This window comes from Panthera uncia, assembly GCF_023721935.1.
Source record: "Panthera uncia isolate 11264 chromosome A1 unlocalized genomic scaffold, Puncia_PCG_1.0 HiC_scaffold_17, whole genome shotgun sequence".
Classification (NCBI taxonomy): Eukaryota; Metazoa; Chordata; class Mammalia; order Carnivora; family Felidae; genus Panthera; species Panthera uncia.
This window is the reverse complement of record NW_026057577.1, coordinates 12,961,189-12,975,041: the sequence shown is the minus strand read 5'-3', so window position 1 is coordinate 12,975,041 and position 13,853 is coordinate 12,961,189.

Genomic DNA, 13,853 nt, shown 5'->3' with positions numbered 1-13,853 from the left:
ACTGAATACTTCAAACGTGGCTAGTATAACGGAGGAATGGAATTTTTCATTTTATTTCGTTTTAATTGATTTAATGCAGTCACACATACGGTAGTAGCTTATACACTAGATCACCCACCTCTAGCGTTTTCTGTGTTTACGTTTCCAAGTGTTTGAATTTTAAAATATTTTCCGTCTATTGTTAATTTCAGGCTTTGCTGAAAGGCGGATTCAGAAGCCACGTGTGCTATTTCTGACATTAATAATAATGAATGGGGGCACCTGGGTGGCTCATTCGGTTAAGTGTCCAACTTCAGCTCAGGTCATGATCTCACAGTTCATGAGGTGGAGCCCCACATAGGCTCTTTGCTGACAGCTCGGAGCCTGGAGCCTGCCTCTGATTCTGTGTCTCCCTCTCTCTCTGCCCCTGCTAGGCTCAGGCGCGCGCTTGCTCTCTCTCTCTCTCTGTCTCTCTCTCTCAAAAATAAACAAACATTAAAAAAGTTTTTTAAATATAAAAAAAATAATGAAAGATTTATTTGTGGCCCTAAATTCCAGCCTTGTAAACATTCTTTGGAAGCATACAACTCATGTATATAAGGTTTTGTAATGTTAGTCAACAATAATAGCCCAATTGCTGAAAACAGAGTAGATGGGATTCCAGAAAATTTTCATATTAACACTGTTGTGTTAAAAAGGATTTCTGGCTAGGGTCTGTAACAGGAACTGTGCATTTAAAAATGTTTGATTGGAAATAGTTTTAGTAGGTCACCAAAAAAGAATGAAATGGCGCTGGGCTAACAAAGCTAATAATAACTAAGATAGAGATCTTTTAACTAAAATGTTAATCTAATAGTAACCTGCCCTAAAGCTTCTTCATTTTCTCAGAGCTAGTGAAAAATAATTTAAGGCTTTAAACATATTATTTCTTCATTTATTAAATATATTGTACGGATATAAATGCATCTTTTAATCACCTGACTAAACAGAAAAGCAATGCATCATTTCAAATGCCCCGACATGTCTGAAACTGGAAATTCAGCTTAATAGCAGCACTGTTTAGCTCTGATTAGCTTTGGAAAGCAACAGGCAATTTATTATGATAGCAATTTAAAGGAACTCACTCAAGATTAGTATCCTAAACTGAACATGTAACACATTCCTCCTTGTAACACTTTTGGAATCATGTGTTCTTTTTCCAAAGAAACATAAACACGAATCTCAGCCATCAAGAAAATAAATGAACCAAATCATGCCAGTGACCCATACGCGAAGCTACTATCATAACAAATGAGTTTACATCATTGAGAAAAAACATAGACATTCAAATGTGGTCGGGAAAACAGAACAAAAGTGCAAACAGTATCCAAAAACTAGTGTGGGGATACTATTTCAGAACCATCAAAGGCAATTTGAGAAGATTTATTTTCTCAAGATGAAAACTAATTGTAAAAATTAAGTAATTCTGCTACAGGGAATTTGTACTTACTGCAAAAGTACCGTGTCTAGAGTATTTTCTAAAGTGTGGAGCAAGTATAAATTCTAATTTTTCAGCAAGTCTTCTGAGGATAATAAATTGGAAACAACCTAGAGATCCCTTCATACTTATCATAGAGCTATCATATGTTACACTACTGAATGAGCGTTAATGGTACCGTATAGTATGCTCAATTTCAGTTTTACTGTTTGACTTCTTTGACTAGACTAAGATTACATAGCAAACCCAAAAAAGTGGTAACTAACATTCTTTGGTTAGTATACAGGTTGGTATGGTAGTTTAAATTAAACTCCTGGAAAATAGTTTACTTTTAGGAGAATTTAGGGAAGCAGTTTGTTGTGTATTACACAATCATTTATTGATGTTATAGTTAATATTCAAAATAAATATAATATTTTGTTTAAAGTTAACTAAAACCTGGAAACAAGGCACGGAATGGTTTTCTGTTCCTTCAGTGTCATACTAAAGCACTGAATTATCAATCTAGGTCATCTGAATTTCTAAGAGAATGTGACTTACCGGACTTACTGTTGACTACTAATCAGCACCCAGATTCTGCAAAGTTAGAGATTAACTTGAGGAAAATAGGTAACAGGCAAGTTGTTTTTGAGACAGGGTTGATGTCATTGATTTCTGTCTTTACAGAGAAGATAATCCCCAAGGTTATGATTTTAGTAATCATTTTTAAAATCCAAGCTATGTTTTTCCAAAACTTTTTCACTTATTATTTTATATCTTTTTTTCCCCCTCTTAAACCTTTATGGTCATTCTGTTGGTTCATTGTTAATGACTCAAACAACACTTGGACACATGCTCACCGGAATTTATATGACCATTATCCTTTTAACATTTTGTTCCTGATCGCTGTTATATTTTGTTGATAAGATTTTTAAAAGCTAGCAGCATTCTTTGGAAGGCCTGGCAATATTTATCATTCAAAAAAAATCCCACAAAAACCATAAGGTTATGTGATATTTGAGGCTGAGGTAAGCTGCGAAGGAGTATCATCTCTGTGTGAAATAGCTTATGAATCTCCACACACCATCTGTTCATCACAATCAATGCAATGACCATCAGACGTAAGAGGAGGCAAATCTGGAAACTTCCAATTTTGTAGTGTTTTTAAGCCATCATTATCATTAAGGCAAAATTCATTAAATTATCTGTTGTGTTGAGTCGTAGATGGATCAATTTAACAACATGGTTCTTGCCTCCTAGGAAAAGACCAATTTAAATAGACACTAGTGATAAATTCAAGGGCAAAATGACATACATGTAAATTTATCACCATTCATCGACTAAATGAACGAGAGGAACGTTCATTTTAAAAACAAGAGAACATGTGTGGTCTCATTCCAAAGTTACAAACAATATGGTTTTTATTCATTCTGGGACTGAATTACAACTCCCAAATCTTGGAATTTGAATAAGAGATTTGACTGTAGACAGTTTTGTGATTTTTTTTTTTTTTTAAAGCTCTAATACGGCGGATCAGGGGCTGTAGTCGGGAATCTACTACTAAGCACTTGGTGGAGGAAACACTAAAGACTGTGAGTTGATTTCTGGACTTAACCCAAATAATATGTTACAGTCTTGTCTCAGTTATGTTATTCTTTTTCTATGTGACCTGCTTGTGAGTAATGATAAAACTCTGCAACAGCCTTTGAAATACTTGTTTTGAAACCGAGATCTCGGTGCAAGGTGGGCTCATTCATACTGGGCTGTCATTGCTTCTAGGCCCTTCCAAAGGCCAAAGCTAAGAGATTTAGCTGTGACTTGGTACTGACACTAAATCAGTGCATCCCCACAGGCTTCTCCCTTACCTTCTCCTCATGCATAGTTTTCTCCCCTTCTTGCATAGTGAGGACCATGACCAGGAACCCTAGTGATGTTATTATTATTTTTTTTCCAAGAGAGAGCAAGTGGGGTTGGGGGAGGCAGAGAGAGAAGGAAAGAGAATCTTACACGGGCTCCACACTCAGCCATGGAGCCCAATGTAGGTACCGATCTAATGACCCTGAGATCATGACCTGAGCCGAAATCAAGAGTTGGATGCTCAACGTACTGAGCCACTCAGGCACCCCTGATGTTACTAATATGTATCTTCTCTTTTATTTCCCATTTAATCTGGCTAGGGATTTCTCTTTTTGCTCTGAAAGGATCCGCTTTTCGTCATTTAAGGCTTGTGGCTCACATGAGGTAGAGAAGTGACATAAAAAGATAATGCTCTGGGCTGTAGTGTTTTTCCTCTTTTTAATTATTTTTTTTGATATTTAGGAATCCTGTATCTTCAGGTTATTCTGAAAGCATGATCTTCATATTTTTTTCCTTCTTTTCAGGGTATAATTGAGAGATGGATATACAGGGGCCGCTATTTCCTTTGAGTATGTGGAAATCCAGGATGCAAATTTTAACCTATTCATTCAACGTTGGTTTAAGAATTTTTTTTTTATTTTTTGTAATGTTTGTTTATTTTTGAGAGAGAAAGAGAGAGAGAGAGAGAGAGAGAGAGTGGGGGAGGGGCAGAGACAGAGGTAGACACAGAATCCGAAGCAGGCTCTGAGCTGTCAGCACAGAGCCCGATGTGGGGCTTGAACTTATGACTGTGAGTGATGTCATGTCCTGAGCCCAAAGTCAGACACTTAACTGACTAAGCCACCCAGGTGCCCCAAGGATATTTTAATATAAATTTGTTACTAGTTACATTACTATAGTCATTTTATTAATAAATGCTTAAAAACACTTGAATTATTGTTGATTATTTTAAGAGTTTTAATGTTAGGAATAATGGTTATTTCTTTAACATAACAAATGATCTTTATCCCAGTCATCCTCACATACAATGACTCTAAACTCAGCACTTCCATTAATATCAGTAATAAGTTGAGTATATCTGCTAATGATATTACTAGTTGATATTGCTTTAGAAGCTGTACAGAAAGCAATAAGCCGTGAACAGCTACAGAGGTACAAAAGTGAGGAAAAGTGTATTATTTCAAATATTATTTCAATATAATTGGAGAATCAATACCTTAAAAATTTTAATTGTTTAGTGTAGTAGAAACACTATAAATACAGACATTCCATAGGCTTGATTAAAATTGTAACAACCCATTGGACATTTACTGAAAGACTTATTTACAATAGCAAAACTACATTACACATATTTCAAAGAAAAGGAAAAATAAATATGATACCAAAAACAAACTAGCAGAAACTGAAAACAAAAAAAAAAGAAGAAAATGAAACATATCTATATATCTATATATCTATATATCTCAAAGTTGAAAAACTTAGTATTGTAATGTTATAAATCCTTCCTCATTAAATTTAAAATAATTTCGGTAAGTTAAAAACAAGGGGTGCCTGGGTGGCTCAGTTGATTAAGCATCTGACTGTTGATATCAGCTTAGGTCATGATCTCACAGTTCATGGGTTCAAGCCCCGTGTCAGGCTGCGAGCTGACAGTGTGGAGCCTACTTGGGATTCTCTTTCTTCCCCTCTCCCCCCCCCCCACACGCTCTCTCTCTGTCTCTCTCAAAAATAAACATTGAGGGGCGCCTGGGTGGCTCAGTTGGTTGAGCATCCGACCTCGGCTCAGGTCATGATCTCACAGTCTGTGAGTTCGAGCCCCGCATCGGGCTCTGTGCTGACAGCTCAGAGCCTGGAGCCTACTTCAGATTCTGTGTCTCTCCATCTCTCGGCCCCTCCCCTGCTCATGCTCTGTGTCTCTCTTTCTCTCAATAATAAATAAACATTAAAAAAAATTAAAAAAAAACATTGAAACAAATTTAAAATAATTACTGATAGGTATATACTTACTGCCATTTTGTTAATTGTTTCACTGTTATATTTGTAGTTCTTCTTGTCTCTTTCTTCTTGATTTCTCCTTTGTGATTTGATGACTTTCTTTAATATTATGCTTGGATTCCTTTCCTTTATTTTTGTGCCCTACTGAAGTTTTCAGTTTGTTTACCATGAATTTCATATATAACATCCTAATTATAGAACAGCCTACATTAAGTTGATAATTCCTTAAGTTTGAACGCATTCTAAAAGCACTTAGTTTTTGTTCTTCCCTCCACAGTTTATGTATATGATGTCACACTTTACCTTTTTATTTTTTGTGTCCCTTGACTAATTTTTATAGATATGAGTAATTTTACTACTTTTAACCTTTGTACCAGGTTTATAAGCAAATGATATAAGCAAATGATAAGCAAAGGATATAAGCAAATGATTTGTTGTTGGTTTGTTCTCACCAGTGAACAATTTTCATTTCATAGTTATTTTAGTTCTAGTTATTGCCTTTTCTTTTTGCCATTTAAATGATTATGTGTTTGGGTGTGAACCTCCTTGGGTTCATCTTTATGAGGGTGTTCTGTGCTTCCTGGACCTGGATGTCTGCTTCCTTTTCCAGGTTTGGGAAGTTTTCAGTTACTAGTTCCTTTCAAATCAGTTTTCTGGCCCCTTCACTCTATCTTCTTTGGGGATCTCCACAGTGTGAATGGTATTATGCTTGATGTGGGTAGGTCGCTTAACCTATCATCGTTTTTATTTTTTTATTTATTTTTAATTTTTTACTTTTCCCTATCTTCAGTTTTTAAATCTTTTTTTTTTTTCTTTTCTCTTCACCTTAATTGCTTTCCACTACCCTGTCTTCCAGATTGCTGACTCATTATCTGGCATCCTGTAATCTGCTGTTGATTCCCTCTGTTGTATTTTCCATTTCAGTTATTGTATGCTTCTGCTCTGAGTAATTATTGGTTATTTTTTTTCTATCTCTGTTGATATTCTCAGTGAGCTCATCCATTCTTGTCTCAGGACTGGTGAGAATGGTTATGACCATTAGTTGGAAAGCTATATGAAGCAGGTTGTTGATCTCCATTTAGCCTGTGTTTCTGTCCTATTCTTTCATTTAGAACATACTCCTTTATCTCATTGCTTTGTCTGACACTCTGTGTTTGTGACTGCGTATTAGGTAGGTCAGCTCTGTCTCCTGGTGCCTTAGGTAAAAGGCCTCTTGTGATGGCCAATAACAAAAGTGCTCCAGGGGTGTTGTCTGTGTGGGCTCCTGGCACCCACCTGTTGTGCCTGTGCCCTGACTGGGGCAGGCACACTGGTGGGTGGTGCTTGCTCCTGATTCCGCTTGCTGAGACGTCCTCCTGTAGCAACACGTTGGTGTGTTAGTGCATGGGGCTAACTCCTCCCCTGCACAGGGTATCCCTTACTTTGCAGGGCTCTAGCCCCTGCTAGGTGCCTGCTAGGTTTGACGATATGGTAGTCACTCTCGGGGGACACTAGAGCCAACTGAGGCTCCCCCTGTGTGTGATAGGGCGGGAACTGCTTTCCAGAAGCGCCTTCCAGTGCAAGCAAATTGGGTGGTACCGGTCTACAGGGGAGCATCAGAGCTGGATAGGCCGATAGATGGAGAGTGTCAGAATGAACTCTCAGCAGCATGTGGCCAGCTAAGCAGAAGGCGGGCAAGAAAACAGGGTAACTGCCAATACTTCCATTTGTGAGGAAACTCCTGCACATCCCTGCTCTTCTGGCATGCGTTCTAAAATTAGTCCATCAATTTTCATGTATACCCTCGTTTGAAAACTGCCTCTTCTATTCTGGGTCTCAGACCTAATGATGCAGTATGCTTGCCCTTTAAGAGTGGGGACTTGGTTTCTTATCGCCTCCTGGCTCTCCAGGAGTGAAGCCACACTAACGTTCAAAGCTCCTGGAGCAAAGACCCACCAACATTCAAAGCCAGAAAATGTAAGGTCTCATCCTCCTGGTGCGGGTCCCCGTGGTAGTGCCTGAAGCAGGGCTTGATCGCCTGGCCCCTTTAAGCCCGTGTTATCCCTCGTGCTTGTGGGTCACTATACTGGGTGTTTGGTTCCCAAATGTATCTCTGCCACTTCTTCCCTTCTCCATGAGGGCCTTCTCTTTATGCCTCTAGTTGTGGAAGATCTGTTAGGCCAGCTCTCAGGTCATTTTCAGAATGAGTTGTGTTACATGTAGTTGTTGCCTTGGTGTGTCTGTGAGCTCAGGATCCTCCTACTCTGCCAGCTTCCCTTGTTCTCAATAATGTTACCTTTTCTTTGTTAATGTTTATTTACTTTTGAGAGAGAGAGAGAGAGAGAGAGAGAATATGAATGGCGAGGGGCAGAGAGAGAGGGAGACAGAATCGGAACTGTCAGCACAGAACCTGATGCGGGGCTTGAAGCCACTGACCGCAAGATCATGACCTGAGCTGAAGTCAGACGTTCAACCCACTGAGCTACCCAGGTGCCCCAGTAATGTTACTTTTGAAAGTAAGCTTTCAAAGTCCCCTTAATGATAATTTCAAAACACTGAGTGTAAAGGCAGTGCACATCAGTATATCTATAGATAATTATGGTAATAATAGAACTGAAAGCAAAAAAAAAACAAAAACATTAATTGTATTAGTCCCACATGGTTGTATTCTAGGTGATTAAGAATAACTTTGTGAATTAACATTCTAAAATAAATTGAATAATGTATGTTATCAGGAATACAACCAATAACTGATATTTTATTTAAAAGAGTGATAAATGAATAGTGTCACATACTGTAAACACTTTACTAAGACAGGGGTTGAAATGGATCCTTAGAAGTTAATAAAGAGAAACACTGTGAGACCCTGGTCACTGGAGCCTTCTGGCAGACATCACATTTCCGTTAGCAGCCTGCGCAATGAATGAGTGTTAAAGAGGCAATCTACTCTTTCAAGTACCTTAGCAGTAGAGTTAAGCGTATGAAGGCAATGGTGGAAAACATAGGGTAATAATCAAAAAGAGTTTTGAGCTTAGATGAAATGTTAGTGAAAAACCTCATGTAAGAGAAGGGAAAAGATAGGAGAAGGGCAACGTGATTGAGAAAATGAAGTTCTTGAGGAGAAAGAAGAAAATAATTGGGATGTCGATTATCTGTGAAGGAATTAAATAAGAAGTTGAATATCTCTGTCAAAATACCTAGGAAAGGGGATAAAATATTTAAAAAAAACCCACACATACACATATTTCAGTTGGGGCCAAAATATTTTTCTGATATGTGTAACTTTCTTTATGAAATAACAGCAGCTTTGCTTAAAAGATAGTCCACTTTCTCCCACTAGTTGGTAGTGCTGTAAGTTTCCAGTCATAAATATTCATACTATAAAAATAAATATCTATTCACACTCATTAGGATTTCCAGAGCACTTAATGTAGTATGTTGTATCATAAATGCAAAAATAGGAACCTTCTGCATTAATGGATGATGGCCTAATAATCCTACTTTTTCTTTTTTTTTTCATTAAAGCCACAGTTTTGAACTTGGATGTTTCAGCCATGTAGAAGTTCCCCTTCGCATCTTACCCTCCCCCCTTTTTTGTAACTACAAGTCGTAGGACTGTCTCCGATTCAGTGCTATGGAAACACACCATTACCCCATCGTCGTTGAACAACAAAGTGTTTTACAATGCAAAATATTGACAAGGTTTTGAGAAATGAGAACACTTGCATATTGTCATTTCAAGTAAAATTAGTGTAACTTCTCTGGACAATAATTTGAAATTCTTAGTAAAGTTAAAGACTGCACTTCATAGTTTTACTCAGCTTAATTTAAACCTCCAGGAATAACAGTGTTCATTGTAGCATGGTTATATTAGCAAAGACATAGAAGCGGCTTAATTTTTACTACTAGGTGAATGGATAACTCTGGTTTATTCACTGGTGAAATGTTACATAGATATAAAAATGCCTTTATTACACAGAAATAACTACCATAATGTAAAATAAAGAATCAAGTTATAAAAGGATACAACGTTATAGAATGAATATCTTATTTATGAGTATAAACATTAACTCAAAAAATATAAAAATATATATGGAAACTTTAGAGAGCAACTTGAGGGAAGTGAGTACCACCTGGCAAAAAGGGACAAATGGTAAGGAGTGGAGCCTTAGCTACAACTGTAACTTTTATCAATTAGAAAATTCTTTTTTTTTTTTTAACGTTTATTTAGGTACTAAATACAGAGAGAGACAGAGCCAGAATGGGGGAGGGTCACAGAGAGAGGAAGACACAGAATCTGAAACAGGCTCCAGGCTCTGGGCTGTCAGCACGGAGCCCTACGCGGGGCTCGAACCCACGGACCGCGAGATCATGACCTGAGCCGAAGTCGGACGCTTAACCGACCGAGCCACCCAGGCGCCCCAATTAGAAAATTCTTAAAATTAAAAATAGTAGAAAATCTACTTGCATAAATCAAATACAAGTATTAATCACACACACAAATGCATTTAGTTGTGTAACTGCCCAACTTAGCTTAGACTAAAATTTTTGTCCACCAATTGGGGACTTAAGAATTAATGAGCACTATAAAATATTTTTATAAGTAAGATTAAGTATTTATTTTAATGTTATTCATTTTTTGAGAGAGAGAGAGCACAAGCAGGGGAGGGGCTCAGAGAGAGAGGGAGATACAGAATCTGAAGCAGGCTCCAGGCTCCGAGCCAGCAGCACAAAGGTCGAGGCAGGGCTTGAACCCAAGGACTGTGAGATCATGATGCCTAACTAACTGAGCCACCCAGGCACCCCAAGAATAAGTATTTATTAAGTAAAGTATTAGAAAAGATAAATGAGGCAGCCAAGTAGTCAGATATGAAGACAAACTCCACTCAGGGTCTGTCAAAGAACTCAGGAATTGACCCTTATGTAAGAGTTAGGGTCTTGGAATTCACACTGAACTCAAAAGTTCAAAATTCTAGTGGTGCAATGCAAATTAAATATTTTTGTGCTGTTATATAAAGTATTAGTATTTATTGGAAATTATGGAGAGTTAATCACAAGCTACAAGAAAAACTGTCTGATGATTAAGGATACATCTATGTGAACATATTTGGAGATGGAGAATTTTTTATGTCCTAAAACATCAGTTCATTTGCCCAGTACTTGGAACCAGAGGTTAAGATTTGATAGAAAATGTAAACAAATAGTACCTAGGTACTCAAATATCTCAGAATGCTTTTCACTGAGGTTAATGAGTGTAGAGTCTGATTCATTAACTCTAAAGATGGTAGTTCCATTTAGATAAAAAATAATGGAAGGCAGAAGAAAAGGCGGGAAAGGAGGAGGAAAAAAAGCCATCTTTTTTTTAATGTTAAAAAAAGTGATGCTCTGAAGTGCTGATGTGTTCTATTTATTGCATTGGTTGGGCTTTCACAGTTGTGCTCAAATTTGTGATGATATATTGAGGTATCTCTTTATGATTTGTGCAGTCTTTGTACTTGTACTGTACTTGAACAAAAAAAGGACCTTTGTGGAATTTAAATTTTTGAAGTTCAGAGATCACATTGCCAGTCAAAGTCAAGTCGATAAAGTAGATGTTCTGGATAATACTGTAGATGTGAAAAGTCCCATGACCTCAAAAGTTATTAAATCTAATTTTTAGTCTTTGAGATTCATAGATGAAAAGCCCGACGTGAATAAGATAATGAGTCTATAAAGCTTCTCTGGTGGCTTAATGAATTCAAGGAGAGAAAGGACATTTCATAGTTACTATTACTAAAATATTAATGCTAATATTTAATCAAGAACAGCAACTTTTCCCCCATAGTTTCCAATTTCTATTGATCATGGTGATGAGATGCTGTCTTTCCATTATTATCTGGACACAACTTGTCCATATGTTGCCCAAAAGCACTCACTTCTTGGCTCTGAGTAAACAGGAAATGATATTCAAATGAGGACTACAATATGGAAATGAAGCCTATTATACTTGCAGATGTGCAGACAGTAGAGAGCTACAAAAGTCCACCTAGAAGATTTGGATGTGAACTAATAACTATAATTACCAACGTGATACCTTTTGTGAAAGGCTTTATGAATTTTCATTTTATCTCCTTTCAGAACCACTTACCTTAAATATAACTTAGATTCCAGCCAGCTATGATGTATCGTAGCCATTTTCAGGGGCATATCCCTAGCACACTTTTAATGGAGGGCAGGAGAGAAATTATTTTCTTGATAATTTACAGTGACTTGTACCAGGAATCTGCTTGGATAATCCTGTAGGCTACTTGTGCTGTGAACGTATGTGACTGATACCTGGGCTTCTTTCTAAAGCTCTTGTTTTTTTTTTGAGTGTCATAATCTTATAAGGCAATTAGGATCACTTAAACTTTTTTTTTTTTTTTTTTTTTAAGGAGCTGTTAATTGAGAATTCTGGAAGGTAAGTAATATTCCAGCCCCCAAAACAAAACTGTTTCTACCATGAGCTACTCCTTGGCACCTCTTCCTGTACTTTTTTCTTTTAAGTAATGGCATGTTTAGTTTCTTAATCTGTAGGTTTAAATTCTAGGGACATCTTTGAGCCATTCTTCCTCAGACTCCATATTCTAGTTGTATAAAAATTACAAAGAACAAAAGATAAAGACAAATCACAGATATTCTAGTAAAAACCCCCACAGATCTCACAATGGGAAAAGCCTTTCTAAGTATAACATGAGATATTTAATCATAAATGAAAAGACTATTAAAATTTTTTACTGGAGGGGTGCCTGGGTGGCTTATCGGGCTAAGCATCCTACTCTGGATTTTGGCTCAGGTCATGATCTCATGGTTGTGAGAATGAGCCCTGCGTCAGGCTCTGCACTGGTCATAGAGCCTGCTTGGGATTCTCTCTCTCTCTCTCTCTCTCTCTCCCTGCCTCCCTCCCTCCCTCCCTCCCTCCCTCCCTCCCTCAAAAAAAAAAATTGACCATAAAAACTATAAATGTAAAAAAACAAGAATACATCTTTGTATAGCAACATCATATAAAAGTCAAGACAGAGATAAACCAGAAAAATATTATTATAAGATGAAAAACTAATTACACCAATAAGAATAAACTCTCAAAATCAAGTAAAGAAAAAAAATTCTAATAAAAATAAGCAAAAGGCATGTACTAGGCTGGTAGGGGAAGAGGAAATAGATATAGCCAAGTTTAAGTGAAAAAGAAATGCTCAGTATCACAAGTAAAGAAATAAAATGAGACTTCAAGTTTCATCTATCATAAAGAATTTAAAAATGGTCATACAAAGTTTTGGGAAAAGCAAAGGGGAAGAGGCTTTACTAATTAAAGATTATTTTAAAATTAGATTAAAATATTCATGTTGTTTTTCTTCCCACTGAACAATTCTAGAGAGAGCAACCAAAGGGAAAGATTCGGACACAGTCATTGTTGGGGTGCCTGGAAGGCTCAGTCGGTTGAGCGTCCGACTTCGGTTCAGGTCATGATCTCGGGTTTGTGAGTTTGAGCCCCGCGTCGGGCTCTGTGCTGACAGCTCAGAGCCTGGAGCCTGCTTCAGATTCTATGTGTGTGTCTCTCTCTGCCCCTCCCGCACTCACACTCTGTCTCTCTCTCCTTCAAAAATAAATAAACATTAAAAAAAATTTAAGACACAGTCATTGTCATAAACAACAAACAGGTCATGCATAATAGCAAAAAAGTGACAACTATACAACTGTTTAGTAGTTGCAAAATGAAAGGAAACAAAAATCTTGTACCAAGATGTACAAGGCTGTGTGTTTCTGCATTTGCTCATTGCTTCGGCTTTATGCCACTGTCCAGTCACCATCCACTGTCGTCTCAAGCTTTATGTCCTTTTAGTTCTCCAGAGGTGCTGTTTATTTTCTCATTCAATCCAACACTTTTATCTCTGCCTAGTAATTCAGCTTCATTCGCTTCTCACCACCCTCTATCCCATGCCCACTGCTCCTGAGCATTGATAGTAATTTAGGATTGCTCATTCCCTTTCTCATCCTGTATATTTCCCTGTTGTATTTCCAGTTCAATCAAGGCAAAATCCGTAGTGGAATTTCTGGGCTGCCTCCCTAGCATCTTCAACTAGCACCTTGTAGGCATTTAATAGTGCTTATTGAGTTAACTTTGTGAATTATTTTGTGTCCATATAATAGAATACACTTCATCCATTACAGTGAGGTCATAGCATATTTGATGACTTCAGTAATGGCTCTTGACATAGAGCTAACCAAAAGCAATTATCCCCTCACCCACTACACTTAATTTTTTCACTGAATTGTACTTGATACAATGTTACCTTGGTTTCAGGTGATCCAATGTAGTGTTTCAACAATTTTATGTTATGTTGTGTTCAACACAAGTGTAGCTACCATGTGTCGCCATACACTGCTATTACAATACCTTTGACTCTATCCCCTGTGTTGTACCATTCATACCTATGACTTATACATTTCATAGCTAGAAGCCTGTAATTCCCACTCCCATTCACCCATTTGGCTCCTACCTGCACCCCTGTTCCATCTGGTAACCACCACTTTGTTCTTTTAAGTTATAGGTCTGTTTTTACCTTGTTTT